Source organism: Lissotriton vulgaris, chromosome 11 (genome assembly GCF_964263255.1).
Source record: "Lissotriton vulgaris chromosome 11, aLisVul1.2, whole genome shotgun sequence".
In the NCBI taxonomy this organism is placed as follows: Eukaryota; Metazoa; Chordata; class Amphibia; order Caudata; family Salamandridae; genus Lissotriton; species Lissotriton vulgaris.
The window spans coordinates 967,341,529-967,358,919 of NC_141699.1; positions in this window are offsets into that span (position 1 = coordinate 967,341,529).

Below are 17,391 nucleotides of genomic sequence, written 5' to 3' on the forward strand. Positions count from 1 at the left end.
GCGCTAAATTCAGTGAAGACATCACGGACTTCATCACCCCACACGCGCTCCCCTCCAAAGACTACATCCTTCTGGGAGACCTCAACTTCCACCTTGAAAAGGTCAACGACCGCAACACCACCACCCTCTTAGACAACCTCGCGAACCTCGGACTTAAACAACTGGTCACTTCCCCCACCCACATCGCAGGTCACACACTCGACCCCATCTTCACCTCCAGCAACCATGTCTCCTTCAGCCACACTACGGATCTCATCTGGACTGACCACAGCTGCGTTCACTTCACCTACAACAAGCCGAAACACATCATCCACCTCCAACCAACTCTACAAAGAAACTGGAACAAAATCACCACGGATCAGATCTCCACATCACTCCTTCGAACCTCCCCAGCCCTCTCTTCTAACGCCAACGAAGCCGCCTCCAACCTCACCCTTTGGTTATCCAACACCGCCGACACCTTAGCACCACTGAAAAAACGTCAACACAAACTTGGCAACAAGAAGGCCTCATGGTTCAACGATGATCTCAAGAAGTCCAAGAAACTATGCCGCTCCCTTGAAAAGGCCTGGAAAAAAGACCCATCCACCAGCAACAAGGACGCCTTCAAAAGCGCCACCCGTACTCACCACCAACTGATCCGAAAAGCCAAGAAAACAGCATTCAAGGATCGACTGGACAACAACGCCCACAACAGCAAGGAACTTTTCAACATCGTCAAGGAATTTTCCAACCCCTCGGCCAACTCCAACGACATCACCCCCTCTCAAACCCTCTGCGACTCCCTAGCCTCTTTTTTCCACAACAAGATTGCTGACATCCACAACAGCTTTGACAACCAACCCGGAAGCCAACCCACCCTACCATCTGCTGACCATCTTCCCCCCGTAAACACCCTTAACGCCTGGAACCCAATCTCCACTGAGGACACGATCCGCCTGATGAATTCCATCCACTCTGGATCCCCCACAGACCCATGCCCTCACCACATCTTCAACAAAGCAGACTCCGTCATAGCTCCGCACCTCCGAGACGTCATCAACTGCTCCTTCAACTCCGCGACCTTCCCAGAAATCTGGAAACACGCTGAACTCACCGCCCTTCTGAAAAAACCAACAGCGGACCCCACCGATCTCAAAAACTACCGCCCCATCTCGCTTCTTCCATTCCCGGCCAAAGTCATCGAGAAAGCCGTCAACAACCAGCTCGCCGCCTTCCTCGAAGCCAACAAATCACTCGACCCCTCACAATCTGGCTTCCGAGCCAAACACAGCACCGAGACCGCCCTCATCGCAGCAACAGACGACATTCGTACTCTACTGGACAATGGAGACACAGTCGCCCTCATCCTCCTCGACCTCTCTGCAGCCTTCGACACAGTCTGCCACAGCACCCTTTTACAACGCCTCAGAAACATCGGAATCCAAGGAAAAGCACTGGAATGGATCACCTCGTTCCTCACCGGAAGAACCCAGAAAGTCCGCCTCCCACCATTCAAGTCCGAGGCCTCTGAAATCATCTGCGGCGTGCCTCAAGGATCCTCACTCAGTCCCACCCTCTTCAACGTATACATGAGCCCCCTCGCGGCCATCGCACGCCAACACAACCTCAACATCATCTCTTACGCGGACGACACTCAACTGATCCTTTCTCTCACCAAGGACCCCAACACCGCCAAAACTAACCTACACGAAGGAATGAAAGAAGTCGCCGAATGGATGAAACAAAGCCGTCTGAAACTGAACTCAGACAAAACAGAAGTCCTCATCTTAGGTACATCCCCCTCTGCATGGGACGACTCCTGGTGGCCGGAAGCCCTCGGAAAAGCACCCATCCCGACAGACCACGCACGGAACCTTGGCGTCATCCTGGATTCTTCACTCTCCATGAACAGACAAGTCAACGCCGTATCCTCTTCCTGCTTTAACATTCTTCGCATGCTCAGAAAAACATTTTGCTGGATCCCCTCCGAAACAAGGAAAACAGTCACCCACGCTCTAGTCACGAGCCGATTGGACTACGGAAACACCCTCTACGCAGGCACCACCGCTAAACTCCAGAAGAAACTACAACGAATCCAAAACGCCTCAGCCAGACTCATATTAGACATCCCACGCAACGAACACATCTCTGGTCACCTTAAAGACCTCCACTGGCTACCCGTCAATAAGAGGATCACTTTCCGACTGCTTACCCACGCACACAAATCTCTCTACGACATCGGACCAGATTGCCTCAACTCCCGACTGTCCTTCTACACCCCCTCCCGCCAACTTCGCTCTTCCAACCAAGCCTTCGCCACTGTACCTCGCATCAACAAGACCACCATGGGAGGCAGATCCTTTTCATACCTGGCTGCCAAAACATGGAACTCACTCCCCGTTTACCTTCGCCTCACCCAGAATCACCTAGCGTTCAGAAAGCAGCTTAAAACGTGGATATTTGACAAATAATCCTCCTCCCCTTCCTAAGCGCCTTGAAACCCTCTGGGTATGTAGTGCGCTATACAAATTTTATGACTTGACTTGACTTGACAGGGTACCACCATATGACTTTCACATTCTTCAATCAGCACTTTTCCATATTTTCCATGCCCTCCTACCTTCTGCGGTTTCTCTTTGTTCTTGTGAGTACTTCTTGTCTCCAAAGCTCTTTTCCCTACATTGCTACCTTTACATTTTTCTACTTCCTTCTTCACAATTGCTATCGTTATGCCAAACAATTTTTTACTTATCCTCTCTATGCTTTTCTCCCTTCTTCTCTCATTTTGTCTTCCCGTTTCTTTTCATCCTCTAAGAGGTTCTCTCTCAATTTCTTTTCCCTTTGTGCTCCTTTTTCTGGTCTCTGGCAACCATGATCCATGTCTTCACCATGCCTTTTCTCCCTCCAATATCTCCCCTTATTGACTACAAAACACCTTCAGTTCCTGAGTTGCACGTACAGCTTGGGGTTTTCATTCTTAGGCCGTCTTGTGAATCCCATACTGATCTGCTACAATGTTACATTTTGGCGGCAGCACAAATTGGAGTGAGCGGTATGCAGAAAAGCTACAACATTTAGGTTTGCGGCATATGCAACCCACGCGCTCCCAGTCTGCTGAGAACATGCATCTACTTTCTAAGATCATGCTGTGGCTGGCTGGTATCTTGAAGTGGTGTTGCTAGGTGACACCTTGGATTGTAACATGTGCAACTTGCAATTGTAATATTCTTACACTTGCTCTGCTGTGAGCAGCTACTGAACCACAGGAGCATGTTGCATAGAAAAAGGTCTCTCTTCTGGTTTTGCATTTGCCCCCTTTGTGGTCAGGTGGTGCAAGGGGTAGCAGGCAGTGCCAGGGATAATAGGTGACCCCAATATGACGTCTATAACAGTGTCAGCTGACAGAAGTTCTGGTTTGGAAATAGCAAGAGTGTGGAAATTGGTTTTAAATATCAATGGTTTTGAGGTGCTGTATTTCAAGGACTTGAATTAAGGGGGGAAACATAAATGTTGCATTCTTGGCAAGCATTCATCTGAAACCTCAAAGTGTGGGATTTTATTTTGGTTTCAGCATTGTTACAAATTTAATTAGACCTAGGAGTTCTGTGTGTTGGTTTCAAGATACCATTGTAGAGTTTCAGGTTTAAGTCTCGGCTACTGGCAGCTTCATCTGTCTTTTGGAATATCAGGTGTGTTTACCCCTTGCTCCTGATTTGATGGCTTTCTTGTCTGCTTCAGCCCCTTGCTCCCAATTTTATGGCTGTCTTTCCTTTTTTTTGCTTGTCTCCCATCAAAGAGCATGTTACTCTTACTTTGTTTTGAATGAATGAGTTGTATCCTTAAACTTCTAATTACATAACCTTGCATATCTTTTAAATAAGTCTACCCCCACAGGTTGTACACAACCAGCCCTGTCGAGCTGTCACCACCACCTGCTTTTGTATTCCTCAGAGGCAGGTAGCAGCACCGCTCAGATGATTTTCCAGTAACTTCGAATCAGAGCTCTGAAAAGCAAACATAATAAATGGTGTGCAAAAGAAAATGCCAGAATGCCAAGTTGTACCACATTTTATGTATTTGAAGCTATTCCAAGCTGAGTGCCTGCATGCAAGCGCTAGCCATCTCGGAAGGGTTCTTTAAAAAAAAAAAAAAAAATCATTCAAATATGGCATCTGTAATGTTTTTCTTAAGGCAAAAGAAAAACCTTTCTACAATGATCACATCCATGAGCACTCCTATGTAACAGTCATATTGACATTGTTTTTCGTTTGTGTAAGAAAGATCTTAACGCTAACTGCCTGAATCATAAAGATTAAAGGGCATATTACCAAGGGCCTTATCGCCGCTTTAGCGGGAATTTTTCCCGCTAAAGCGGCGATAATTTTATCGCGCTATTACCTAGCTGTCGCTAACACCAGTTAGCGACAGCTAGTAGGAGATAGCGATCATCTCGGGGCCCACTTTGCATGTCAGCGATAATTATCGCTAATGACATGCAAAGTGGGCGTGCCAAGATGTTAGCGACTGGAAACAGTTGCTAACATCGCTATCTCCTATTACCAACTTTTGGAAATATTCGCGCTAAGCTTGGATTAACTCCTTCCTATCAGACCGTATTTTTCAGGTGTGGGACGGCAACTCTCGCTCAGACCCCCGTCCACTCACTTGCGGAGTCCCGCAGGGGTCCTCGCTTAGTCCCACCCTGTTTAATGTCTACATGGCCCCCCTGGAAGATGTTGTGACCCCCCATGGGATCAAGGTTGTCAACTATGCTGATGACACCCAACTTGTCGTCTCCCTCTCCCAGCTGGACAAAAACCCAGACAGCCTGCGGAACTGTCTCCAGGACATTTTCGCCTGGATGTGCGAATCTTCCCTAAAATTGAACGGTGCCAAAACCGAAATTATGCTCCTGGGTAACAAATGGTCCTCAATCCCCGCCGCGGTGTGGCCAGACACCTTTGGTGAGATTCCCACTCCTAAGACCGAAATCAAAACGCTAGGCGTCTGGCTGGAACCAAGTCTCACCATGAAGACCCAGGCGACCAAGACCGCTGGAACATGCTTTGGCCTCCTGCGGTCTACCCGCAAGATCCTCCCCCTCCTCCCCCCGCTCTCCAGGAAGCTGCTGGTTCAAGGGCTCATCTTAGCCAGACTTGATTATAGCAACGCCGTCTACCTTGGTGCACCGGAGTTCACTTTAGCCAAACTCCAACGGGCACAAAACGCTGCTGCACGGCTCATAATGGACCTCCCCCCTAGAGCCTCTGCCAAACCGGCCCTCAAGGCCCTTCATTGGCTCCCTGTCCGCCAGCGAATTGAGTTTAAAGCAATGTGCACCAGTCATAAACTCATTAATGGTGCCGGCCCGGCCGCCCTGAAAGACCTTGTCGTCCCCTACAAAGCCTCAAGGTCACTGCGCTCGGACGATGAGCATCTGGCCATCGTCCCTAAATTTAAGAAGGCTCGCACAGGCGGCCGCCGCTTCTCGGTCAAAGCCTCTTCTGGGTGGAACGCACTACCTCGCCACTTGCGTCTGGAACCCTCCCACGCCCTTTTCCGAAAAAAACTTAAGACTTTCCTATTCCCTAATTAGTCTTCCGGTCCCCCCCCCCCCTCCTCTTGGTTATTGCAATTCTATAGCGCGGGGATGCCTCCGGGTCACCAGGCGCTTTATAAATTTATAAATAAATAAATAAATAAATAAATAAGCACATTTTTCTTGTTAAGCCACAGCTGGGAGGCGTATCTTTTTGGCGCATTTACCAAACCTGGTAAATCTGGTAATGCATCGTAAACCATGGGATTTGCGTGGGAACACAGACTGCAGCGCCCATGGATCCTCTCCCCTCCCTTACACAGAGTAATGCAACACAGCAATTTGTGCTGCGTTGCATTGCTCTATGTTCATGAAGCCATTCAAATCCACGCAAAGTGGCTTTGCATGACTTCATTAAAAATGACTTGAAGCTTTGCGTCGTTCATGTACCACACTGAGTGGTGCATGCATGAGACAAGGCCCTAATAAATATGCCCCAAAGTCTATGAGCAGACATTTGCACTTATTCGAGATTTACACCTAGTACTAGGTGTACACTTTTGCCTAAATGCAACTCAGCAACTCTGATTGGAGATTTCTACTTTGCAATAGGAGCATGTGCCCTATCCTCGTACAATAGTGGTGGGGACACATAACTCAAAATACCACCATAAAGCTACCACAAGCAACTTATTTGGTGTATTTTAGATGTAAAACTGCCAAAATGTAATTTTGCCTATCATAATCAGAGATTCCTTTTTACACCATGTAGAATTACTTGAGAAGAATAGGGAAACAGACATAATCTGAGATAAATAATGAACACGTGACAATCCTTACAAGTGGAAGCCTATATATACATTCTGCCCAAACATTGGGCTCTTACACTCGTCCTTTTCTGCTGCTTGTTATTGTGAGTGCCAGACATCAGCTACACTTGTGTTGTTTATCAGTATATATGTGTGTATGTGTGAGCTTCCTATTTCAATATTGTATAATGTAATTTATTAGCAGGATTGTTGTTTTGTGAATGATCTAAATTTTGATCGAGTAAAGAACTACTACTACTACTGAGGTGTGAGTGCGTTTGTGTGTGTGTATTTTGTACATGTGTCTTGAGTCAGTGTAGTGTAATGCTAGGTGTGAGATAAGTATGTTTTTAATTTACATATTTGCAATGAAATCTATATGTGCACTAGTTATGTTCACATTTATATAATGCAATTTGTACAATGTTGTGCATGTTTGTGAATGCAATGTGTCAAATCATTTGCCCATTTTTGTATTTAATTTATCTTTACTGTTTTTCTAAGTTTTGAGCTGTCTGCTGATAGCTGTCTGCTGATAGCAGTACTCCCTGGTTCATTTGGGTTGGATGTTATTCACTTGAAGTACTACATGGGTGGTGTGATTTACTCCAAGACTTGTATGGAGTATATTTGGGCCATTCTGTGCTGTAGTACAACTAGGGTACTAGTACATGCCTTTTGTCAATAATGGACCCAAATGTGCAGTATTGATTAATCATAATTACTCCTTGGAACAGGTAGTGTAAAGAAGCACTTCCTCTGTATTAGTTACTTGATCATGATCCTCTAGTGGTGTATAGCAAGCCAACATTCTTCATATTTATCTAAACACAATATTCTTCAGGTGTTTGAATCTTGGTTTAATCATTGATACTGCAACAACGGGTCAGGAGCCTTGCCATCTATGTTATAGAGGGTAGGGAACCCTGTTGCATTGTTCTTTCAAATATCTCTGAGGCCCTTGAAATGACATACTGAATAATGCTTACTCGACTAGCATAGGCCCAAGTGAAAGGTCTTGCAGGGGATCTCATCTTTTCTAGAAGGACACTCGCTGTTAAAAAGCTACGGGGCATATTATCAAGACAGGCAATAAAATTATCGGCGCCTTAGCGGCAGAAAGCTGCAGCTAAAACGACGATAATGGGCTTGATAATATGCTCTATGGAATTCCTATTGAAGCCCATGTTAGATGTGAAGGACATCTAACCTGATCTTCAGTTGGAATACCATAGAGCGGAGAAGAGCCATGACAATGCAGGGATTACCCCGCACTGCCATTACAACGCAGGCATTACAACGAAAGTCGTTACAACGACTTTCGCTGGAGGGCGCTGTTGGATAGGGAATAGTTAAATTTTCTATCCAACACCTTCCCGACTGTCAACGTGGGCTGGAGTTGGAATAGAAAATTAAACTATTCCACTATCCAGCGCCCTCCAACGAAAGTCTTTGTAACGACTTTCGTTGTAATCCCCACGTTGTAATGGGGCGCGTGGTAATACCACGTGTTGTCATGACATACAACCCGATAGAGCATATTATCAAGCCCATTATTGCCGTTTTAGCTGCAGTTTTCCGCCGCTAAAGTGGTGATAATTTTATCGCCTGTCTTGATAATATGCCCCAGGATTTCTTCAGATTTGCCCCCTTCCTATGTAGAGCACTCCTTCCTCAGGCAAGCTGGAATCCTCTCACAGCCTCTCAAAACTGGAGACGGTGTTTGGATTTTCAAGAAGCTGAATAGCCAAGATTTTGAGGTAAAACAGTAATGGTCAGTGGAGGCCCTGAACCTATACTTGCAAAGTTCCAATACTGCACCACCTCCAGCATTTAATCACTTCCTTCAACTTATGGCCCAAACTAACACAGAAAGCTCTGTTTTCTGTATTTTCCCAAAAAATAGCAGGCAATTTCAGTTTAGCTAGCTCCGCCAACCTGTCTATAAGCCTGTTTATTAAAATAAAGTTGTTTCAGCTCCCCACCATGTAAAGCTCTTCAAACTGGCCTTCTCACCGTAACTCTGAGTGAGAGGTGCTAGTATGGCAATGGGTAGGCCTCCAATAAAGAACTGTCCTGGCATTATTATATATTTGGCATAAAAGTGAAATGGCCTGTCCTTAGTGTGTGCCAGTTTGTCTCAACTTTCCAATCCTGTTCTAATATTACTCCAATGCATGGAGTCTGATGTCTCCAGGGAGTGTGATGTCATGCTGTTGTTCCACCCCTCCCCCTTGTCTTGCTAATAGGGGTCCCATTGCAGTGCAACTGAGCCATAAGACATTCTTTTCTACTGGCATGCCCAACCAACAGCATCTGACATCTTTTTCTGGATAGCTCTGGGTTAGTGGAAAATCTAATTGAAGTCACTACAGGAGAATGGCGCTCAGAAGGGCTAATTTAGTGCCTGCCATGATGTAGGCAGACATAAAAAACTTTCCTGAAAATCATCCTTGTATGACTTGTAGAAACATATAATTTGGCCAATGATTTTAAGTTTCAATACATAATACAATACAGCAAAGCTGGGTTATCTATTTGATCCCTGCACCAGTTCATTTATTTAATGCTTTTATGAATAAGGCAAGGCTTTGTAAATGGTAGTAATGCTTTATTCTGTGTGGTAAGTAGTACTTTTAAATTGTGTTGCAGCAGAGATGTGGAAATTATAATATAATCTTGTTACACTTGTGCACATTATGCCCATTATGCACCACACTATGCACCATGGCCTTACTAACTTCAAGGCACAATTTTAAGATATGTGTTTCAATGCTAGAAGTAGGGTCTAAACTTTTTAAGAGCATTTTAGTTTGGCATTTAAAAGTTGAAAGTTATCTTACACCAAGTCAGGGCTGTTGGGGCAAACCTGATGCTGTTAAATAATCGATACTGCTGTTAAATAATCGATTTTTGCACAGTATAATTTTAAATTGCACAGATTGTATTACAATTGTACCTTTTTGTGTGGGAAATACGCCGCTCATCTCCCCGTTCCACCGCAGCTTGTGATGTTTGTTGTGGAGGGAGTGGACCAGCGCGGGACAGAGGGAGTCTAGCACCCTCACTTCCGGGGGCCATCTTATAGAGGTGACGGTCTAGTGGTTTCACTAGGACCGTCAGGAGCCTCCTACTTAAAGCTCACATGGGGCTGACGCGCAGCGGACGCGCGCAGCGGGCGCACCGATGGCGCGCCGGAGGTGCGCCAGAGGTAAGCCCGTCTGTGCCCGTCCGTGCCGCGGCCGGGACTAGGGACACTGCCCTTAGCCATTCCTATCAGAAATCATACTTCTCTAGGGACGCGCTATACGCACTGCAGGCCCAGGATCGTTCCTGTCAAAATACTCTGCAAGCAGACACCTGGAGGGGACCTATTTGCTGCAAACATTGTAAAGTTGAGCTATGTTCACAGACACATGCCATTACATCTAATGGCTTAAAATTCCTCCAGGGTGGTCTCATTAACGCCAGGTCAATGGGCAAAAATAGTGCTAATATACACGATCTTATTGCTGAGAATAACCTAGATTGCCTGTTTGTTACAGAGACATGGCTTAAAGCCTGGTCTAACCCTGATGTGGTACTAGCGCTACCGCAAGGATACCGCATCCAGCGTTTGGATAGGGAGATACAACGCGGAGGGGGGCTTGCCATTATCCATCGCGACTCGATCAAATGCACTACATTTGATCTCCCAGATATCAAGGAGGCGGAAAGTCTAGGTTTTAATCTTCATTTACTTAACAGCACAACTTTCACTCTGTCTGGAGTATTGATATACCGACCTCCTGGTCAACAGAAAAACTTCCTAGACAGTTTAGCTGAGGTGATCAGTAACCTCGCCCTTAAATTTGCTAATTTCACTGTTTTAGGCGATTTAAATCTACACCTTGACTCTGACACTGACACTAACGCATCTTGTTTTAAAGATCTTATAGATGTATTAGGGTTGACCCTATTGACACGGGACCCTACGCATAGAGCAGGACATGTACTGGACTGCATATGTTCAAACCTAACATCTCTAAAGATAGAATCGCCCCGCCCCCTAACCTGGACTGACCACATGTTCATTCCATTTGGCCTCTCAGTGGAAGGAAAGGGGATCAAAAAGGCGCCCCCTAAAATAAACACCTGCATGAAACCTGATTGGAAGAAAATAAGCAAGGACCCCGATTTGCAGCTTAGAGCTGTGGCACTTAAACCCATCGGGACTGGTATCACTGAGGCAGATAATAGAAATTTTAATCATTGGCTAGAGGAAATTCGTGGTCCCCCCAAGGCCACAAACTCCAGTAAACCACTCCATACAAAAAAATCGGCACCCTGGTTCTCACTCTCCTTGAAGGAGAAACACGTAGAAGTTAGAAAATTGGAGAGAACTTGGCGCCGCCTGTATAAGGAAGAAGACCTCAGCCACTATAAAGAATCTAGGAGGCAGTACCATGCTCAGATCAAAACTGCTAAGAAAGAATATTATTCAAAAGCAATTGATTCTTCGAATAACAAACAGAAAGAGATCTTTAAAGTGGTTAATGATTTTATGAAACCAAAGTTCCTCCTATCAGAGATTCCGCCCTCCCTCACTCTATGCAATTCAATTGCGGATTTCTTTGAGCAGAAAATACAAAACCTTACTCAAGGCTTCTCTGAACAGCCTGCTATTATGGCAGCTGAGGACTCTGAAATTGCCCCTGGAGTAGCACAATTTTGTGCTTTTCTGCCTATCAGTTTAGAAGACTCACGGCAATTGATCCTGTCCACCAAATCTGGTTCCCCTTTCGACCCCTGCCCTCCTATGATGTTACACGCCCTAGTAGACACAGTTAATCCCACCATAAATAACATCATCAACTCATCTTTATCCTCTGCTGAGATTCCCTCGGAATGGAAATTAGCGGCAGTGAAACCCCTGCAAAAAAAATCTATGCCCGATCCATCAACACTCTCCAACCTCCGTCCAATTTCCTTGCTCCCGATGCTTTTTAAAATGACCGAAAGGGTGGCGAATAAACAGCTGACCAAATTCCTAGAGGACGAGGATATCCTGCACCCGAATCAATCTGGGTTTCGGGCCTCACACTCAACGGAATCCGCCCTTCTGTACACCGTGGAGACACTGAAGACCGCCATGGATCAGGGGAAGAAGGCCGTCCTTATCCTACTAGATCTATCGGCGGCCTTCGATACGGTGTCCCACTCAATACTAATCAGGCGTTTGAGGGCTGCAAGGATTGGGGGCTCCGTGCTGGACTGGCTGAGGAATTTCCTCGACCACCGTAGGCAGGTCACGGTGCTGGGAGAATACCGCTCCGAGGAAAAAATCACACAAACAGGGGTACCGCAGGGCTCCAGTCTAAGCCCGGTACTGTTTAATATATACATGATCCCCTTGATTGAGCTGATTTTGTCTTTTAACATCAGTACCATATCATACGCTGACGACACGCAGCTCATTCTAGTGCTAGACAGGGAAAATGGAAAGGCAGAGGAAAATCTAAAAGCCTGCCTCACTGCAACTTTCATTTGGATGCGTGACAACCATCTCAAATGTAATGCCGGGAAGACCGAAATTATACCCTTCGGCCCGCAAAACCCTTTCTCTCCCAGCCTATGGTGGCCACTGGGGGTGGAGTCCCCCCCGGACACCATCACTGCAGCCCGGAACCTAGGGATTAGATTTGACAGCGCCCTATCTTTCAAACAGCAAGCAGGGGCAGTGGCAGGGTCTTGTTTCAACATCATCAGAGGGCTTAGAAAGTTTTTTGATTTCCTTCCTCTGACAGCCAGGAAGACGGTGACAGTAGCACTTGTAACATCTCGTTTGGACTACTGCAACAGCTTATATGCAGGATTAAATCGATCTGTCCTGCATAGGTTGCAGGTTGTCCAAAATGCTGCTGCCCGTCTGGTCCTGAAATGGCTGAGGAGGTCATCTGCCTCAGCCGCCCTCAAGGCCCTACACTGGTTACCTATTCACAAACGCATACTTTTCAAAATCCTACTGATTACCTTTAGGGCATATCACCAAAAAGGTCCCAAATACTTCTTCCCCTGGTTCAAACAGTATGCACCAACACGCTCCCTAAGATCAGCCAACATGAATTTACTACAGACCCCTAAATTCAGACTCTCAACTAGAGGAGGGAAATCTCTCGCAACACTAGGCGCAAAAGCGTGGAATAAACTTCCTCCCAATTTGCGCTTGATCTCTGCTGAGAAGAATTTCCGTAAGGCCCTGAAAACTTGGATTTTCAACCTTCCAGACTCGATCTGTATGACTCTGGTTTAGACATAGTGTTTCTGTTTAGAGGAGATAGATGTGTGAGCTGACTTCCCGGCCTTCCATCTAGGCTACGGGCTACAAGCGCCAGGATGCTCCTTGGAGCGACAGTCGCGCTATAGAAGTGCATATTTACATTTACATTTACATGCCATGTTTTATCAAATCTCTCATAAGGACAAAGCCAATGCAAATCCACTGGGTGCTTCACATGTTTATTTGACTTGTTTGTCACCTGTGCATTTTTACTGAGACCTTCACTAAAAGTCAAATATGCCACTTGGGATTTGCCCATCCTTAATTTTATTTTTGGGTCCTTAGCAGAAGCACTGGGGGTGTTTAGCATCTGCCCAGGACCTAGTCATCCAAATATGCCAGCAATTCATTCATATAAATGTAAAGGTTTTGGGAAACCATATGAAAGTGGACTTTTCCCTTCATCCACGTTAGCTTTTAGGAATAGGATGAGTTGTTTCACATTGAAAAAGATGCAACTCTTATTAGTTTGAGTTGGTGCAAAGCATTGAGATGTATGCAAATTAAACTTCTGAATCAATATATAAATATGGCATCAATAAAATATACACTTTCCACTTTGATAAATCTGAATGGTGTGAATTATAAACGGAAAGTGATATAGTTTTAAAGAAGAGTGGATTATTTTATGAAATCTTACTAGTGTGTTGATGATAAACATAATGTTTTCTATTTATTGTTTTATAATTTTGTAGCCTTGTATAAACAATAAAATAAATACAGACATACATTAAGGTATGTTTGCATACAACAAAATTAATACACTTTCCCTCTCCTTTCATGTGATAGCCTTCTCTGTGCACCTTGCCTTACTAGAGGGGCAGCCAGCAGTTTCAGAATGCCTATTACATCAACAACTATTGGTTTTTGTTTTTCTAAATTTTGCATAGCTTCAACATTGATGTTGGCTTCATTTTTGTTTATCATTGTCAAGTCCTGAAGGGCTGTCTGCTCTGTACCTTATGCCATCCAAGCTGTCAAATAAAGTAGGTGTTCCTTAGGGTACCCCCAATATTTTAGTTTATTAATTATGACCTTTTGGTGCCCTTATACTTGACGTTTACTCTATTTAGCAGAGTGACGATTTACTATGCACTAGCATATGTTATGCCTGCAATATGAAGAGCTCCCCCCTTACAAACGTATTTTTTTATTTGAAAATAGCTAGACTACATCTTTTGCTCAATGCAGTAATTCCTACTTAGTACATGTTGTACTTCATGTCAGCAAAAATACACATCACTGCTCTCCTTCCCTGCCTCTCTCACCACCACTCATGTTTTATGTACCCTGTTGTAGTTGAGTGTTTCTGCAGGGTCATCCCCTAACTGTATGTCTTCACCTTCCTGTTTTCTGAATTCATTTCTGTTGACTTTTAGGTCTCTGTACACTTTACCACTGTTAACCAGTGCTAAAGTGTGTGTGCCCTCCCCCTTACACGTGATGAAATTGGCTTACAACCATTTGGCACATTTAGTTTACTTGTAAATCTCTAGTAAAGTGGTCCCACAGGTACCCAGGACCTGGAATTTAAATGCTACTAGTGGTCCTGTAGCAGTCATTGTGCCACCCACTTAAGTAGCCTTTTAACATGTCACAGGCCTGCAGTTGCAGCCTGTATGTCTGTTAGAAATGGGGGTCTCTAGTTGGCAATGGTTTGCACCTTTGTCCAAATGGGAACCCTTCCTTCTAGTCAGGATAAGGTTGAAACACTACTAAAATAACCCCTGCTCACCCTCTTGGTAGCTTGGCACGAGCAGTCAGGCTTAACTCAGAGGCAGTGTGTGAAGCTAGCTTTACCCTGTCTTAGCTATTAGTTTATCGCCCACCAGGCCCATCTAAAGAGTTTAGGACAGCACTTACAGATATAATCAGCTCTCTGGCATCCGAGCAGCCAGCTTTAGCATCATTGGGGATCTGAACTTGCATCTATGAAGTCCTCAGGACGCGAGAAAAAGCTATTTTATAGCTGACCTTACGGCGTGCCAAATGGTCCACCTGGTCCAGGGTCCCACGCATTCTGCTGGCCACTTGTTGGACCCAGTCTTTTCTAACCTTTGCTCCCTCACAGTCAACACTCCCGTCCGGGTGTGCTGGTCTGACCACTGCCTTATATCTATGACACTTTCAGGGGTCGAACCCGCTCGGAGTGTGTCTCAGAAATCCTCTTTTAAGTGCCCATGGCATAAATTAGATATTGATCAATTTCATGCCCTTCTTTCAACAAATACCCTCATCATGTCAGATGACCCTGATGTGGCTGATAAAGCATTGTCGGACTGGATTCTCAGGCCACTGGACCCGCTAATTCCTGCAAAGTGGTCCAAGGGTCGTAAGACAAAGTCCAGCCCTTGGTATAATGACAAGCTTGCTAGTATACGTAAAGTTTGTAAAAGATTAGAGCGGGTGTGGAGACGTGACTATGATTCTACCTCGAAGGGGTGCTATCGGGTAGCTCCCAAGAGTTACTATAGGGCTATCCAGTCTGAACGAGCAGCTTACTTTGTGGCTGAGATCAGGAGCAGTATTAACCCCTCCAAAAGCATCTTTACAAAACTTAAGGTTCTCAAACGGGTGGGGTCATCTACAAGACCTCTGATGTCATCGGATGAGCAATGTGAGGCTCTTGCCTCTTTCTTTGTTGAGAAGGTGGAGAATATCTACAACTCCTTCCCTCAAGTTGTTCTGCGTCCTGATTCCGCTTTTAGTTCCTCCAGTACGCATACTTTTCTGTCAATTTCACCAGGAAGAGTTGCGTATGCTATGTAGCATGGTCCAAGTGAGCTCACCTGCAGACCCCCTTAAGCCAGAGCAATTTATGAACTCTCTTTCTGTGCTCCTCTCTCCACTGGGACAAGTGATTATTCTATCCCTGTCTAAGGCAGTTGTCCACAGGACTTGGAAGCAGGCTAGGATGGTCCCCCTGTTAAAAAATGCCTCCCTTGATACAGCTAAACTGGAGATTTTCCGCTCAATTTCTCTCCTACCCTGGGTTTTCAAGATCTCTGGGACCTATGTCAACTCTTTTTTGACAGGTTACCTGGAAGACAACAACATTCTGGACCCTTCGCAGAATGGCTTTCGGCCGGGCCACAGCACAACAGAGTCTACCCTCCTAGTGGTGACCGAATATCTGAGGATCACTCTAGATGTGTGACATACTTCGGTACTGATGCTATTAGATATCAGTGCTGTGTTTGATACGGTTTCCCGCAAGATCTTGCTGCAACAGTTGGCGGAGCCGGGCATTGTAGGCACTGCCCTGGATTGATTTGCCTGCTTCCGCTCCAAGAGAACCTTCCAGGGGACAGCCCCCCCTTTCTTTTTCTTTGATACACACCTTGAAACAAGGGGTCCCACAGGGCTTGGCACTGAGCCCTACTCTATTTAATCTTTATGTCCAACTTTTAGTAGATTTGGCTAGAGCTAGAGGGCTGACAGTGCTATCACAGGCTGATGATACACAGCTGGTAGTGGCACTCTCCAACAATTCCGTGTGGGATGCCTCTAAGATTCAGAGTGATCTTGCTCCTATCGCTGTGTGGATGTCTGCCAACTGTCTGCAGCTCAATGCTAGCAAGTCTGAGATCCTGCCGGTTGGGAGGAACCCAGAGCTGTGGCGCGAGCGCTGGTGGCCTTCAACCCTGGGCTGTGCACCCACCCCCAAACAGGTGGTACAAAATCTGGGTGTTTTGGTGGACTCGGCCCTCAGCTTCCAAGTCCAGAATAAGAAGGTGGCGGGGACCTGCTTTGGAATACTACGAGGGCTCACACCTTTGCTATGGTTATTTGATCCGCCCACTCTGCAGGTTATCATCCAGGCCTCCATTCTGTCAAGATTGGACTATGCTAGCTCACTCTACTTGGTGACAAATAAGACAGAGATTCTTAGACTACAGAGGGTCCAGAATGCGGTGGCCAGAACTCTGCTTGGCCTCCCGAGACTTTGCTTCACCTCATGTGCTATCTGACTACTTCATTGGTTGCCGGTGGCCAGACGTGTGGAGATTAAGTCCCTGTGTATCGCTTTTAAAATTCTGAAATCTTCCTCCCCTGATATTTTGGCTAACTTGCTCTTACCTTACACACCCGCCCGTCAACTCCGGTCTCTGGGTCAACATCTGGCAGCTGTTCCTAGGGTGAGGAGGGTGCGTGCCAGTGAGCGCTCCTTTAGCAAACTGGCAGCCTAACTTTGGAACTCTCTTCCATTGCGCATTCGCAGTCGGAATAATTATTCAGCTTTCCGTAAGGCACTCAAAACTCATCTGTGTCCCCCCTGCTGTTCTTTTTCTTAGCGTCTCTCTATTTGCTGCTGCTAGCGCTGGGACGCCCCTTTGCTGGGGCAGCTGTGCACTCTAAAAAACCTCTTAACCTAACCTAACTCTGCACATGGACTCTTCCTGCTGTAAGTCCTGCCTCCAAATTGTGCCAGCCCAGTCTTGAACACATAGAAGTGAACCTGAAGGTGCTCTGCCAGCCCAGCTGTGGTCTATTGGGCAGAACTGCACTATGTGATGCATCTCCTCGCAGCTCTGCACCGAAACCTCCGCTCACATTTCATCTCCGATGCAGGAGCCAGCAGTTCTTCAGAACCACCACTGCATGGCACATCCTCGATGCAGGACCTCACAATGGAGCTAGCAACTCCTCATAACCGTCACAGTGGGATGCATCCTTAACACAGGACTTCACATTGCTCCTTGGAAACACCACTGTGTGATGCGTCTTGGTCCAGGACCTTG